Source organism: Drosophila gunungcola, unplaced genomic scaffold, assembly GCF_025200985.1.
Source record: "Drosophila gunungcola strain Sukarami unplaced genomic scaffold, Dgunungcola_SK_2 000057F, whole genome shotgun sequence".
Classification (NCBI taxonomy): Eukaryota; Metazoa; Arthropoda; class Insecta; order Diptera; family Drosophilidae; genus Drosophila; species Drosophila gunungcola.
In genome coordinates, this window is record NW_026453220.1 from 433,029 (window position 1) to 448,915 (window position 15,887).

The 15,887-nt window shown below is 38.1% G+C and overlaps 2 long non-coding RNA genes across 5 annotated transcripts; both read left to right on the forward strand.

Annotated features, from left to right (window-relative positions):
* The first annotated feature begins 3,617 nt into the window (after positions 1 to 3,617).
* LOC128264145 (uncharacterized) lies at positions 3,618 to 5,171 on the forward strand. Of its 4 annotated transcripts, XR_008268656.1 has the most exons (5): positions 3,618 to 3,754; positions 3,850 to 4,318; positions 4,377 to 4,393; positions 4,469 to 4,644; positions 4,701 to 5,171. It is a non-coding gene; the product is annotated as an uncharacterized LOC128264145 (long non-coding RNA). The 4 variants fall into 4 exon arrangements; XR_008268655.1 differs by having other exon boundaries at positions 4,374 to 4,644; XR_008268654.1 differs by having other exon boundaries at positions 4,377 to 4,644.
* A 2,730-nt stretch (positions 5,172 to 7,901) lies between these two features.
* On the forward strand, positions 7,902 to 8,623 carry LOC128264144 (uncharacterized). The gene is made up of 3 exons (XR_008268653.1): positions 7,902 to 8,009; positions 8,089 to 8,158; positions 8,213 to 8,623. It is a non-coding gene; the product is annotated as an uncharacterized LOC128264144 (long non-coding RNA).
* The last annotated feature ends 7,264 nt before the right edge of the window (positions 8,624 to 15,887 follow it).

The following is a 15,887-nucleotide window of genomic DNA, read 5'->3' on the forward strand; positions in this document are numbered from 1 at the left end:
TCGATAAGGGGCAACCAGACCCGGATAGAACTAAGGGTAATTATCGGACCTTTGCTAGCCGAGCTGGAGCACTCTGTCTGGTTGCTCCGATTTGGAGACGATTAACAAGCCATCAGGGGCATTATGCCCACCCATATACCCATATATACCGGCGGCAAATCAGTTATAGAAGATATAGGCTGTGCGTCGGCACAGATATCTCGCTCTGCGGCGCTTGACACATTTCGGCAAATAAAGAACTCGAAGTCAAGTAGAGGCGCTGGAGTATCTCATAAAATAAAACGAGTGCTATTCTAATAAACGACAAATTAAATTACTCATCAATGGAATACTGGCACTTGGCACACAAGTGGAGCCACATGCTCACCCCCATCCACCCACATTGGATTTTGCCCGATTCGATTGCTGATCAGAGCGAGCATAACAATATTTTTGCGATGTATTATTAATAAACATCAAGTGGTGGCTCGGTCGGCCATATATATATGTATACTGCAGCGTACCCGGCAAATAGCGAAAAAATGTGGAATACGAAATCGAAACACTCTTTTTTTTACACGGGCCATAAACTCAACAACTGCAACTGAAGTGCCATAAATATTGCCCCTACATACGCCACGGTCTATAGTTATATTCTACACTCGGTTAATTATACGTTTACGATCGCAGCGACTTTACTTGTTTTTGAATCCATCTCAATGGGGAACACTGACCACGGAGAAAGATTCGGGTTCGACTAATCACTGAACCACCGCCATGAGCAGTGGTCATGATTGACACTTGAGAACTTTTGATCAGTGGTAATGCTTTTAATATTAAGCCAGGAAATACTCTATACTTTTCTCGTTGATTGAATATATTATATTTATTTAGTTATTTTAAACAGCATTTTATTATTTTAGTCCCTTTACTATAATATAATTAACGCTCTTTAAAATATAGTCACAAAATTAAATGTCAGGAGGGAGGGACATTAATTCTGCCTTAACAAACATTATATGTTTCTTTTTTAGTTTATTGATTTGTGTTGCACATTTTCCATGTAAAGGAAAAGAATTGTTGATTAGTTAAATACTGAAACTCAAACTGTTAATATGGGAATATATAAAAAAAAGTTCAGTTTAAATAAGTTTTAACATAATAGCTAAATTATACTTTTTTGTATGAACTTCTGAATAAGTTTAATTTTGAACTTAAATTTAAATATAATAAAAATAATTTATATTATAAGACGTAGATACTAAAATATTTTTTATAAATATAATGCACTATTAGTGCAGCCTTTTTCATTGTACAAAATTCTGAATGCTGAAGCTTAGGTTCAACCAGAATGTATAATTTAAATAAATATATTATAATAATATAACCATTGGCACAACCTGAAAAATGCATTATACAATGGACTATATCCTATTTCCTATCGAAAATCGTAGCACGCAGTGGGCTCTTGGGCAGCAAATTAGCAGAAGTACATAATTAGTGCACCCGTTTATGGGGCCCATAACCCGTTTTGAATGGCCAGATCGCAATACATGGCCATAAATCCATCGATTAGCAAGGGAGCCAGTATATCAGTAGTGGGGATTGCTGGTGGGAGTGTCAGAAATTCAAGTACAGCCCCTAATCGTTGCCTAATCATTTGCATACCCGTATCGCACGGATCGGATCGGATCGGACAGGATGTTGATTGTGCCCCGTTCGCGTATATATACATATATATAAGGTGTATAAGGTACGTAAACCGAGTATATGGCATGGCCCGGCGCGGGTACATTTCAATACAATTCAATGATCTAGATTAGAGTGGGCCAGTGATATAGCCAGGGACTGGAATGGAAGCCAGCAGCAGCAGCAGCAGCAATCGTGAAATAAACTAATAATATTTTACCCGCCCAGCCCAAGACTACCGATAAGCCCGATTCCCACTGCCTGTTTGGTTGTGTGGTTGTTTAGTTGTTTGGTTGTTTGACTGTTGGACAACCCGCTACGTTTACACGCTGCGCCAAGCTGATTGCCTCCCCTCCGGATTCCCTACTGCCCGTACCGATCCCGATCCCGATGCCGATCCCGATTCCCCGGCCATATCAGCGATATGTCTCACAACTGCTTGGACAGTTATTTGGCCGAACGCCCCGATCCGATCCCTTCCGTTCCGTTCCGATCCGATCCGAACCGATCCGTTTCCCATTACGCACCTGGTCAAGCATGCATGACCGTCATGTCAAGTACAAACGTGCACCTTATCGGAGTGTTACCACGGCCCCAGAGGTCTATTCCGGGGGATGGATCGGGGTCTCCAGGTGGATTTTTGGAGCATTATTGACTACTATTGTTTCTGCAATTAAAAAAAAAAAAGGGCACCAGTATTTAAATGTAAAGAATCATATACAATACAAAACATAAATTTTTCAAGACTTCTTAAAGGGTGCCATAACTTTTTAAAAAGGGGAAAAAATATAGTAGTAGATAATGCCCAAAAATGTTTAAACAGTATTTATAAGAACATTTCATTGGATTTTTAATATCATTAAAAGCAACATTTAATAAGAGATTTCAACTTTGAAGGCATATTCATAGCTTTAAAAAAACGACCCTGATTTCACAGGGACAAACTTGTAAAATGTTAGGATATAGTGGCAAATGTACACCATTTTTGTGTATTCAATTTCTGTTCATCTTTTTTTCTTTGAACTGAACTGCGGAAGGATAATCGTCTCCAGCTCTATCTCTAGATCTAAATTCTACGATTTGCTCCAAGTATTTAGTCATTTTATTCAAACATAACGTGTTTGTAATGATTAATGAATAGGTGATTCATTCAGATCGTATATAACAAATCACAATGACTGGTCAGATATTGTTTTCGTTGTCTGGGTCTAGAAACTGTTTACAGGGAAATTCCATCCATATATAGCCCTCGAAAGACTCTCCATATTTGCCCAGCTCTTTTCACTTGAATTGGTGAATGGGAACAAGGCGATTTCGTATCGGATTCGGAACCGTAACAACCACGGATCGAGGGGGCGCCTCCAGACACTTGTGTCCCGACAATTTTAGCATTGGACAGGTGGATTGTGAACTGCGGAGTGAGGTGGTATTAAGGCATTGCTTACAACACTTGATCGGAGGCGATTTCCGAATGCTTGGACATCAAACTGGGGGAACTGCTCGAATTTGGCATTGATAAAGCTGCAGACGGTCGGACATCGGCGACACAGATATTGTTATAGTCCAGATACAGATACAGATACTGAATCGCTACCAGTTTGTAATGAAAAATTGATTAAAGCACGCACACACCACCACATATACATGCATACATGGCATACGCAGACGGACCGATCAAATAATAAATTTATCACAAAATAAACGTGGAAATTAAACACCGAACAGCACAGACCAGACTGAACCAAATCAGGCCAGGAACCACAAAGGCAGAGGAGGGGCAAATAAATGAGATTACAATTAATAAAATAATCGATAAGTGACCATGCAATCGCACACATAAATAAACATACATATGTACTATATAAAAAAAAAAAAAATATATATATATATATATATATATTTAGTTTGCTTTAAATGGAATGGGATGGGCTGGCCAGATTGTAGGCCCAGTTAATTACGCTTTCTGATTTGGCGTAACCACTCGACGGAGTGCAGATTGCCAGGCGGAACAGTCCGCAGATAGGTTCCCAGGCCACCCAATGTTATCCAGACAGTATATATGTGTTCTTGATCAATTTCAAATTTGGTAAAAGTTCAATTTAGTCTTTCAATCTTTGGCAACACTTTTCAAGCTCACATGTCCCTTTCCAACACTGATTTTTTATACGTCGACTTTTTCAGAAGGCGACAGCCCTTTTTGTCACCTAAAGTAAAATAAACCTGTTTTATTAACGAATATTGGCATATAAAATGGAAGGCATTGGTAGTACTACAATTTCGGGCTTTCTTTGCCGGCTCTGCAAGAAAGTTAACCGCCACGTTATCCCCCTGCCCGGCGACCGTGGACAAAGCATGCAGCTGGTGGAAAAGCTGGAAACACTTTTTCTGATTAACCTATCGGCAGAGGATAACCACCCGAAGACCATCTGCCAAGACTGCATTAAAATGATACAACAGACTGTGAAGCATCGGTTAAAGGTAAAAAAAATGATATCAGAGATGCATCCCAAACACAAAGTGACAGGGGATGGGTCATCGAGTCCAGGGACCGATGACTCTTCGTCTGATTTAAGTGACCTAGATGATTTATCCGAATGCTCTCTACTGGATTTGTCAGTGACCCCAGTTCCCTCCGATTTAGAAGACGACGGTGGGCTGAAATTCTTTTAGATGTCCGTTAAACATTTTTAAATCTTTATTTTCAGCAGATGAATGGCTCCAAGGGGTATGAAGGATTTCCAATCTTCATCATTAAAAAACATTTAATTTATTAATTTATTCTTCAATGAATATTTTGCAGTACGCCCAAAAAAAAAAGTTTTAACTATCTTTGTAAAAGGTTTTATCAAAAGCTATTTAAAGCTTAAACTGACACTTATAATACAGAATTGATCATTATGGATCACCCAAAGCTGATATCCAAAATTTGCAGTTTATATAAGAGATAATAATCGATTCCAATCATATTTATTTAAAGTAAGTTAAAAAAAATCGTTTGTTTTTATTCAATTTTGCATTCATGAATTTTGCAGCACGCCAATACTGAAGTTTTACTATTTTTGAGATCCGTCAATTTTATTACATTTATAAACTATCTTCCAAAGCAAAATAAATTCAACACCGTGATTATTTTAATCGAAACCAATAAGGGCTTACCAAATGGACTGTTCTGGATCTCCCAATGCTGATATTTACAATTTGCAACTTATATGAGATATAATTTATTTGAAAAAATACCCGAAGACCCTTTAATTGATATTACATGAATGAAATATTATAGATCTTCCAGAAAATACTAATTAGGCAGGCCTCGTGTCAGCAGGCCGAATGCAAATTAAATTAGAAAACTTTAATTGTTATTAATAAAAGTTCAACACCTTGTGGTAATATTGAAAAATAATACACCCAATAAGACCTTTAAGTCTTATAGATATTTCAAAAGCTGCATAATTTCGAATATAATAAACACAAAACGAACACCTTGTGATAATATTGTAAAATAAAAAAACCCAATATACATTTTTGCAAATGTGAAAATTCGAAATCATAGACAATAAATGTGCATATGGTGAATGTATCAGATTAAATGGCTGCCCAATTGATTTACCTCCTGGCAGGCCTCGTGTCCGCAGGCCAAATGCAATTTTAATGACCCAACTCTCGGGCGGACACAATGTCCTGATCCCGACCTGGGAAAATGGGGTTTACAAAGTCGCGGGACGCAATTCTAATTAGCCAATGCGGGGCTATAAAATGCCGGAAGGGCGGCAAAAATCAGTGGGAGGTGATGGGTGGTGGGAGGCTGGAGGTTGAAGGGAGAAATCAAATCAAATTAAGTCGCAAGTTGATGGCGCATTTTACAGTACTTGTTTTTTTTTTTTTTTTTTTTTTGAGGGGGGGGAAGGGTGGTGTGGCGTTACGACGGCGAATGGCGTTTGGCGTTTTTAATAATGTTGTTGCTCATTTCGCGGCCAGCGTCATTATCAGCATGTAATTTCTCATTTTCATAGTCAATTAAGTCAATCACACGCCCTTTTAGCCACCGCAAGGCCTTGGCAATGCGATGGAAAGCTGAAAAACTGAAGGCCGAAATCGTTGTTGAAAGCGTCGATGAAAGCCACCCCCTGCAAATTAACACGTTGGCGGTGGTGTGTTTCCGTTTCCGCTTCATTTTCCCCCGCCTTTTGTTTATTTGTAGCGCAATTTGAAAGCGGTGCGCGGCGTTTATTGCTCAATTTTGGTAAAAGGGAATAGGAATAGGCCTAGACCCATTACGTATTCATATACTCATCGGACTCATCGGGCTCATCGAAGAGCGATGGAGGATGACTGGGTGGATTCGGGATTCGGGAGACGGGGGACGGGATTCGGGAGAAGGGACAAGGGAGACGGAGACCCCGGAAAAACACCCACCCTCGAGGCAATAACTGTAACAATTTCAAGCACTAAAACGACACGTGGCAGCTGCTTTTAAAATTGAATTTCCTGCCATGTAATCTTGTCCAGAGTCAATTGTTTCTGTGTGTTTGTGTTTGTGTGTGTGTGTGTGTGTGTGTGTGTGTGTGGGTTTTGCACCACCCCCTTATTTTTCCGCCCGCACGTGCCTCATTGTTAGGTATTATTTTTTTTTTTTTTTTTATTGTTTTTGTTTTTGGAAGGGTTCCCAATTCTTCTGGGTGCGTCGCACAGTCACACTTTCTTATTTATGAAGATGCGGCCAATATGTTGACGATTTGCTGACCCAGAGATACCCAAAGTTTACTTTATGGGTGTGAATGAGGTTTTGTTCGTTCACAGATTGACTTTCTAATGGGGTGTGAAAAGCCGGGGGTGGTGGTGGGAAATTGGGAAATGCGGCGGTACGGATGGATATGGCGGGATAACAGGGATCAGCAGGTCTTTGTGGCATCTGAAATGGATAATCAAACGGGGCGGGGGGAGATTAACCATTCAAAAACAATAAATATAAAATGTTTCTTGAGTAATTGAAAAGGTAATAAAGTAGGTTGATTAATGGCTGCATTAACATGTTTGGTTTAATTTAATAAAATATCTCTCGACTTTGGGCAGTGGTAATTAAATAATTTACTTTATTTTTTTCTAGGCTAAACTTTAACGCGAGGATATATGTATTTTAAATATGTAAAACCTCTAAGGTTGGAAAAAGTCAATTAATTAAATAACTATATTTTTTAAGATAAGACTATAGCAAAAGTATATATATTTTTTTCAATTACTATTTCTATGGCTTATTTTTACATGTATTTCTATTATTTTAGTAAAACACAAGTCGCTTGGACCATATTTTTAGGTTACAATTTAAAGAAACTCTCTAAAAAACAAACACTTGATGTTCCCGCCAAGGAAATTACAGTTGTAAATAAAGTTATAAAAGTTCCCACATTTCTAGCAGCGTTTCCCACTGATTTGATATTCACATGCCTAATTAACATGTCAATAAGTCGAGACGGGGGCCAGAAAGATGATTTTACCCCTAATGAATGCAGAACGAGACAGGACGAGGAAAGTTGCGTGCGTAGCCGCAAAACGTGCGCCATTAAAAAGCCACGAACATCAATTTAAATATTGCATTACAATGATTTGCATAAAGGGCGCACGCATATAGCTCATAATATCTACTCCCCCTCGGCAGCGAAATCACGGACATATGATAAAACAAAGGGAAAACCAAACCCATTAAACCAATATAAATTTGCACTTTCACATGACCCCGGCGAGTGGCTCTCTGGGCTTCTGTGTGCACATATCCGCGGTGGTTGCAGCGGTGTCGATCGACTAATTTGAATTTGAATACGCGCAGCACCACTGCACCTTTGCACCACCTTCCCACGACATCGATACGATACTATCCTGCACAATACGATACGATCCAAGCCATTAGCAGACAAAAGAGCAGCCCGCGAGGCACCTGTGAATGTGGCACTTGGCGAAAAATTGTAAATTTCCAATCGATTAATTTTATAAAATATATATATTTTGATTTAAAATTCTACCTAGTAGAGAAATTATATTATTTATAGGATTTATTTATATTATAGGAATTTAGAAATTTCAAGCCTAGTATTTATTTTTAAATTTTAATATGCCCTTTATAATTTGTAGGTTGTAAAACAATAAAAAGTGTTTGTTTGTAAAGTATTCTGGAAGTTCCCAATCTCAAAACAATTTTTTGGAAATTAAGTTTAAAATTTTCCAATCAAGTAGGCCCTGCTCCCAAGTAGTCGACGCTTAAAGAGTCAAATCGAAATTTGAACTGCTACTCCAGTCCCAGATCTCAATTTATTCATTCGTTTCCTAAACATCGTGGAAGTAACACCTTGGTAACTAAAATAAATATATATAAAAATAATCCCAAATTGAAAAAAAAAAATAATTAAAATAAACTAAAAACTTTTTTAGGCGGCTAAAGCTTTAGGCAATGAAATGTGCGGAAGAAACCTATGGACAATAACAATGCTGGCTATCCGCGGTAATTGAAACCACAATATCAAGTAACTAAAAACTAATCCCTATATGTTTATAGTCTATATATAAACACCCATACAAATCGTAACAAAATGGAACAAAACTACATGTACCTGGACTGTCGCAATGCTGGATAAAATAACATAATCCCATCATAATTATTTTATTCTCAACACTACAAAAAAGGAATACAATTAACTAATATGAATATGTGGACTGTGGTGATGGTGGTACTAAGAATGATGCTATACAAGAAATATACTTTCCGGCACGAACAAAAACAATGATTACAAGAATTTACCCTTGAAATCAAAATTCTGTAAGAATTTTCACACTGGCTCACTCTCAAATACAACACATATTTAAATGCACACATTACATATTACATTTCAATGTTAAAAGATCGTATTGACATTAAACGTTTACAATTACTCTTACTCATCTCATTGTTAATAAAATGTTCGCTCCAAACAAAAATGTATTTTTTTTTCTGTGTAGAAGGTACATAGAAATGGGGAATTATTCTCCCCCTTCGATGGTGACCAACTCTTTGAGTGAGTTTAACTTTTTTGGCCTTTTATTGCATTATTATTGGTAAATAAACAAAAGCAACTGGAAGCCAAAGCAAACACGATCGCAAGAAGAAAATCGGGCAGGAAAATCAATCAATGGAAATGGAAATGGAAAGGCTCTTCGGTGGCAATTAGCGACAAGCGGCGGCCAGATTGCGTCGATGGAAAAGCGGGTGAACGGAAGTCATTAAAAGGGTTGCCTTGGAGTGTGTCCTGTGTTCTGCGACCATGCCCCACCCACTGATCTTTGACCCCGCCAGCGAGCGTGTGTGCCGCCTAATTGCGTGGGACTGAAAGGGGTAGGCGTTACCTTGAGGGTTTGATCGGTAATTCGAGTAGACACCCTCCCAAACGGCAAATCGAACGGGGTCCTGATAGTCCTGTAGAACAGGTAATCTCATCCGCAACTATACATAAACATCTGCAAGTTAATTGAAATATTTTCTTTACATAAAACTTGACATGTGATACATGCATTAAAGGAAAGTCATAAATTACACTAAAAATAAGTAAGTAAATCTAATATTGAATTTTACTTTAAGTACATTTTTCAGCAAAAGTCTTAAATATTAAACAAATTGTTAAGTTAAACTATTTAGTTGCATTATTAACGTTTATTAACTCAATTTATTGCAATTTAACGTTCTCTATTGATTGTGCTATTTATTTTCTTTAATTAAAATACTAATCTCTTATATTTACATATATTATTTTTTGTAACAACAGGCGATATTTTTCCCCATAAGAGCCCAACTCAGCCAACAAGAAAACGAGGTCAGGGGTTGGGTTTTTGGAGCAGAAACTGCCACCAAGTGGTCAGCCCAGTGAGGAACTGAGGAACTCCATAAATCAGGGGCTCCAAGAGCGGGGTCTTGGCCGGACAATTGACGTCAACAATAAGTAACAATGATGTCAACTTGTAATTGAATTGATTGACAATATTTTATGTGGAACCAGAAGACAGAGCAGAGCGACATTTCCGGGGACGAGGGGAGCCAAAAGGACCCTTAATGACAGAATTTGTTTAGATTAGCATTAATCGGGGGGGTTGGGGTGTTGTTGTTCGATGGACCACTGGGTGAGTGGCCATAAAAAACGATAAGGAGATTCAATAAAAATACTTTAAGCGGAAAAATAAACTTGAATGGCGATAAAAAAAAAGAGAGTGCACACACACAAAAAGGGGAAACAACTCCGCCCGGACGATTGAAAGGGCAAAAAAGAAAAGGAAAGCCAGGACAGCAAGGACAGCAAGGACAGCAAGGACAGCAAGGACATGGACAATATGCTCGGAAAGGACACCCCCTCAGAAAAAGAAAACAGAAAAGAAACTGCGCTTTTTAACTAATGAAATCGTTTGCTAAATGAAACGTGAAAAGTCAAATCAAATCAAGCCCAGTCAGGGTTACATTTTTTTTTTTCCTAGCCAGCGGAAGCGGAAATGTGTCGCCGTTCAGCGGCAGACAGGACCAAACGGGGCCAAAAAGGAGCAACAAATAATTGAAAAAATTTTAAAACTCAATCTCGACTGCGGTTACGCAAAACCAATTTAAATCCACTTGAGAGGCGAAGTTCGCTCGATTTTCAAATTGGGCTGGGGATCTGGATTTAGATTTGATGTGTGGCTAACTGTGTGTGCGTTTCCGTTTCCGGGAAGTGGAGGTGGAGTTGGAGGTGGAGAAAATGGAGAAAGAAATGGGTAAAGGGGGTGGGCGGCATAGTCACTGCGGTCTGCACTCGGCTGTGCGATTAATTTGCTGATTTATTCGCAACGGAAGGGTTGCTTAATTCCCGCTGACGGCTCTTTTATTTATTTACTCGTCCAGCCTGGACGCAAAACAAAAGTAACTAACATGGACCCAACCCATAGACCGCAGGGGTCTATAACAGGTTTACATGGGGTATACAGGTTTAGTTAAAAAAAACTATTAGAATAATTTAGACTACCTCTGGTTTAATAAGGTTTGATATACCAAATAAAGTTGGTTTTTTATATAGGTAATTATAACCCTATTTATAACACACGGCACTTGAATAATTATATAATTGCACTTAAAGTATATTGTCTACATTGCAATATTCAAATGGGTTCGAGATTACATTTTTTTTTTTTTCTTAATTCGCTTTATTAAGTTTAGGATAATACTACGGTAATATTTGATTCCATCATATGATTCCACAAAAAAAAAACCCCATTCAACTAGACAGGCGAGGAATAATTTTCAGCGGGCCAAAAAGTTTATCGTGGATGCCTTCGCTTTGATTCATTTTCCTTCTTCGGGTTCTTTGCCCGTTTTCAGATTTCTTTTTTTTTTCTGGTTTGCATATGCACAAAAGTTGTTTGTCGGACCCGCCAGCCAATTACTGCAATGAACAAACACAAACACAAACACACCCAAACACGCATAAATATCCCGAGCCAGGACAGCTACGTAATGCCGCGTCCTGGAGTCCTGTGTCAGTGGTCGGCTGGATTTGTATACTTGTTGTCTGGTTATCAACTCGCTTCCGGAACTTAATGGCCTGAATCCTTTTGCTGCCTTGATTTGACTCCTCTCCTGTGCTATTCTCCAATGTCCCTTTGCAGGACTCAGACGAAGTGCATTGGCCTGTAAGATCCAGCGAGGCAAACCCTTGTGAACTTAACAAATCCAAACCAAGTCATCGACTTGCTAGTGAATTGGGCAATATATGTTGATCAATGTTCCACTCTACATTAAATAAAAAACTATTAACCAGATTACGAAATAGAATTTCTCAGCTTATACCCATATATATCCTTATACCCATATCCAATTTTGACGCTGTATCTCTAATAGTAAGTAGTTTAATTCTTTGAAAAACTTTATGTATTTACATTTAAGGTTTTGTTTTTGTGTAGATTTTCAAACATTTATAGACAAACCAACTGATTTATCCTGCTAATGATAATATTTCATAAACCTTGCTTAAAACATAAATGAAACCTAAGAAAACAACAAATATAAAGTATTTCACAAAAGGAAAACTATAACCAACGACAGTTCAAGCTGGCTTATCTCTGAGATACAAAGAAGGGCAATTTACGATGCAGGAATCCGTCCATAACGGAATTCCCTGCCCGATTCCGCACATCTTTTGTTTGTTTTGCTCCGTATCTGCTTTGTTTTTAATGCGCTTTTGATGAAACCATCATGTCACATTACATCAAACCAAACCAAAGCAAACCAAAGCAAAGCAAACCAAACCAAACAGGACAAAACAAAGCCAAACAAAGGGAAGAATAAAACCGAGTATATGGTATATCAGACGCACACGCAGATGCCCGACGAATCCGGCGAGTCCTTCCAGTCCTGCGGGGGTGTCAAGGCACACAATTCCTCCCAGGACACAAGGATTTCGACCATTTAGCAGCGGCAGCCCAAAATCTCATAAACACTTTGCTCGGCACAAATTGAAATCTGGTTAGCAGGGTGGCGAGGAGGGGTGCTAAACAAACATTGACACGCCGTTTAGCGCAGGAGGCTGAGATTTCAAAAGAACAGTGGAAAAAAAAAAGCCAAGCAAACCAAAAACATCTTGATTATTTTTCATAAAAAGATGCTGATGTAAGTGTGTAGTTTTGAATCAACTATGGTATAATCACTCATTATGAATCAATTTAAATTTTTTGCAAAATTTGTGCACTTTATGGAGATATTAGATTTTTTAATTTATATCTATGCATATACGCTTAAAACAGACGGAAATGAAATAAGCAGATAGTTTTGATGAACTAAGCTTATAATGTTTTATTTGAAAATTAAATTAGTATGACATCAAGACGTTGGTATATTTCAGAATTTAATTAGAATTTAAGTGATATTTTCTCTCTCTGCAGAGGAAACTGAGTTCATGCGTGCAAATCAAAGTGAGCTAGGCAAGTGTAGCCAAAGGACAAAGGGCAAAGGGCAAGAAGTCAGGGGTGTGGACGTACCAGATCGGAGGGGGTTTTTCAGGGTGGGGCAAGTGTGGGTGGTGCACAAACACATTTATTGACTTGGCCGGCGCGTTTAGCCCTGATGCGTATTAGCTTACGACGTGGCACTACGCCCGTGGGACAAGATTCATGAGCCTTGTTATTCCCTTTGCGAAGGATGTGCGGATAAGGGGTAATTGGCGGGCGAACTGCGGGATTTTTTTATTGAATTTGTATGGGTTCATAATGGGGATCGTTTAGCAAGAAGGTCGTACAAGTCATTTACAGGCAAATGCTTTGAAGAAAATCCAAAGCACAAGGAGAAGCAAAATGTTAGACTTTTAAATTATTTTGACGTCTTGAAATATTAATTAAAAAAGTCACAAAATTTGATTGAATAATGCAGAAAGCAGTACTTAATTAGAAGCTAAACTAGGTAAATCCTTTTTTGTTTGTGGAATCAAATAAAATAAATTACTTGGCGCCCAACGTGGGTCTCGCGTTAAAAGAAAACAATAAATATAAAAATCATTTAAAAATATTTAAAAAAATATTAAATGTGTTCCTTTTTTTAATTTAAAACTGACCAAGTCGACATAATTTAATTCAAGTGGTATTTAAGAGGACAAACAATTATGTTATTATTTATAAGTGTTATTATTATTATATAACACTTAATTGTAGTCCTAACCCTTAGCTCAGACTTTCCTTTCATTTGATTAGTACACTAATTCCAATTTTAACCCCAGTCGAGTATTCCCCGCCGGCAATTGACTTCGGAACCCTAAAAAAGTGAATTGCATTTGTCTAATCACAATTTATTGACCCTCAGACTCGATGACCCTACGACTTCAGATCTCGTCCGAGAGCAGGATGACATTAGGTAGATTTTGAGAAGGGCGCGGGGCACTCCATGGGTCTTTGTGGGTCCATTGTGACTGTCATTGCAGTCGAACTGTCGGAATACTCGTATAGTCGTCGAACCCCTGCCCTGTTCCATTGTGTTTTTTAGTACTTCCTCGAGCGGAGAGCCCCGAACTGAGCCAACAATGGCTGGGCGGCAATGTGTCATGCTTGTTGATTTGTAAGGATGCAGTGCAGCCGCTGGAATTGTATTGACCGGAAAATCATAAAGCTCTTTGTTGCCGGGAGGAAATCAAATCGAAGCGGCCTCGTCATGGAGCTGGACCATCTTTTCGAAACCGGAAATGTTGCCCAGTGCATTTAATCTCTGTCGCTCTTCGATTTTCCATTACCCGATTATAATCCTTCCCCTTTTTTTTCCGCGTTTCCTTCGTTTTGAAAAGTCTTTGCTTCCGCCGCAAAAGTTGCTCCGATCGTCGGCGTCATTATCATGGAAAATTGTTTATAAGTTGACAGGCAGTAAACAGGATTTGCCTGCGGGCATCGGAAGTGGCAGTAGAGGGGGGAAATGCTATGAAGTCAAAGTTAGGATCCAAATTAACTTCCAACTATGACAGGAAGTCAACTTTTCCCAATGTGTGGGTGAGTATCTATGTGAGTGTGTGTGTGTGGTCTGTTTTTCTTTAATCGGAAAATGTGGAGCAAATGGAAAATCGAATCTGACAAGAGGTTAAAGTTCAGCCAGCTCGGAAACTGATACTTAAAATAAAGGTAAATCTTTTAGGATAACTTTTCTCTTCAAATGGACCATGAATCTTAGTTTTTTTTTAAGAATGATTTGTGAAGATAAATAGTTTGTTATGTATACAGGAAATGTAAAGTTTCAATAGTTTAAAATTAATTTCTCAACTAAAACGTATGGTTTTATTTTATACTTTGAAATTTCATATAGATTTCGGAAATTTTCTTTGCTAATATTATTATTATTATATTATTATCTTTGCTATATATTATCGTACCCCATCAGCGTTTTCCGGCTGGCTTGGCATACTTGTTCTTGGTGGGTTCAGGTATTTCATGAATCTCTGGCAAATGACCCATAAATGACACGCACACAAAACGATTTCCCGCCGCCTGAGTTGACATGACCTGACCTGAATGAGCAATGTCCAACCAGCACTATCTATATATCTGGATCCCATCCACACCCACTCTCCCACTCACTCACCACTCATATGCACATCCACATTCCCCGGCACGTCTCGGTTTTCCTTCGGTTGAAGCTAAATATGTACCTGCACAGAGAAAAAAAAGATGGTTTAAAAACTATTTTAAAAACTATGTTTATTTTAATAGGTTTAAGTATAGAAATAACTCTAGGAAGATGATATACATTAACAAATAAAATATATTGGTAAATGAAAAACAGATAATAGTAATAAACGCTCCAAGATTTTATTTTAGCAATAGTAATAATTTAAAAGGAATGGTAGGAACACAATCTAATAAATTAAATAATTAAAAATACTTCTTTATTATATGCGGATACTAAATATATACAATTTATAAAATATTTCCTACAAATTTCAAAGTTATATGAGTTTTAAAATTAGTATTTTCATAGACGTCTACTTTTTTTTAATACAGTTTAAGTTTTCAATAAAAAGATTAAAATGATACCAAAATTCAAATATATATTATAAAAACGCAATTTTTTACGATCAAAGAAATATAACGTGAAAACAATAAAAAAAAAACATTACTTTCAATACAAAATTGATTAACAGATGGTATAAATTTAGTACCGTGTACTTTACCGCCTGGCTTATCCATTTATGAGTGCACATTAGCCATTATGATTTATCCATATGAGGGGGGAGGCGGGTGGTTGGGTGGTGGACAAGGACGAGCGCCGTCCGGTAAGTGCCGCTGTGCATTTAAGTGGAAACTATAGATAATATTTTTATAGTTGCACTGCCACCGATTGAGTGAGTGAGTGAGCGAATAAGTCCGTGTCCGTGCGTTCGTGCCTTTGGCTTGGCCAGTCTGTTTTGTATATTAAAATGTTGGCCGCATTGAAATTTATTTATGCCGATTTCTTGATTTATGACTAAGCATTTTCCTTAAATTCTCCAAACCAGCCAACCACCAACCACCCAATCCCCCACCATATATACCATATAACGTTCGTATATTTTGGTAACTGTCCACTGGTCAGCAAAAGATGCGTCAGCGTTTAATTTCATTTTCGACATGTGCCGGACATTAAGGACTAAAAGAGAGAGAAAAAGCGATACCAGAAGGAGCCGCCTAATTGACAGATACAATTTGCTTTTGTCCTGGAACTGCGAGTCAAACGA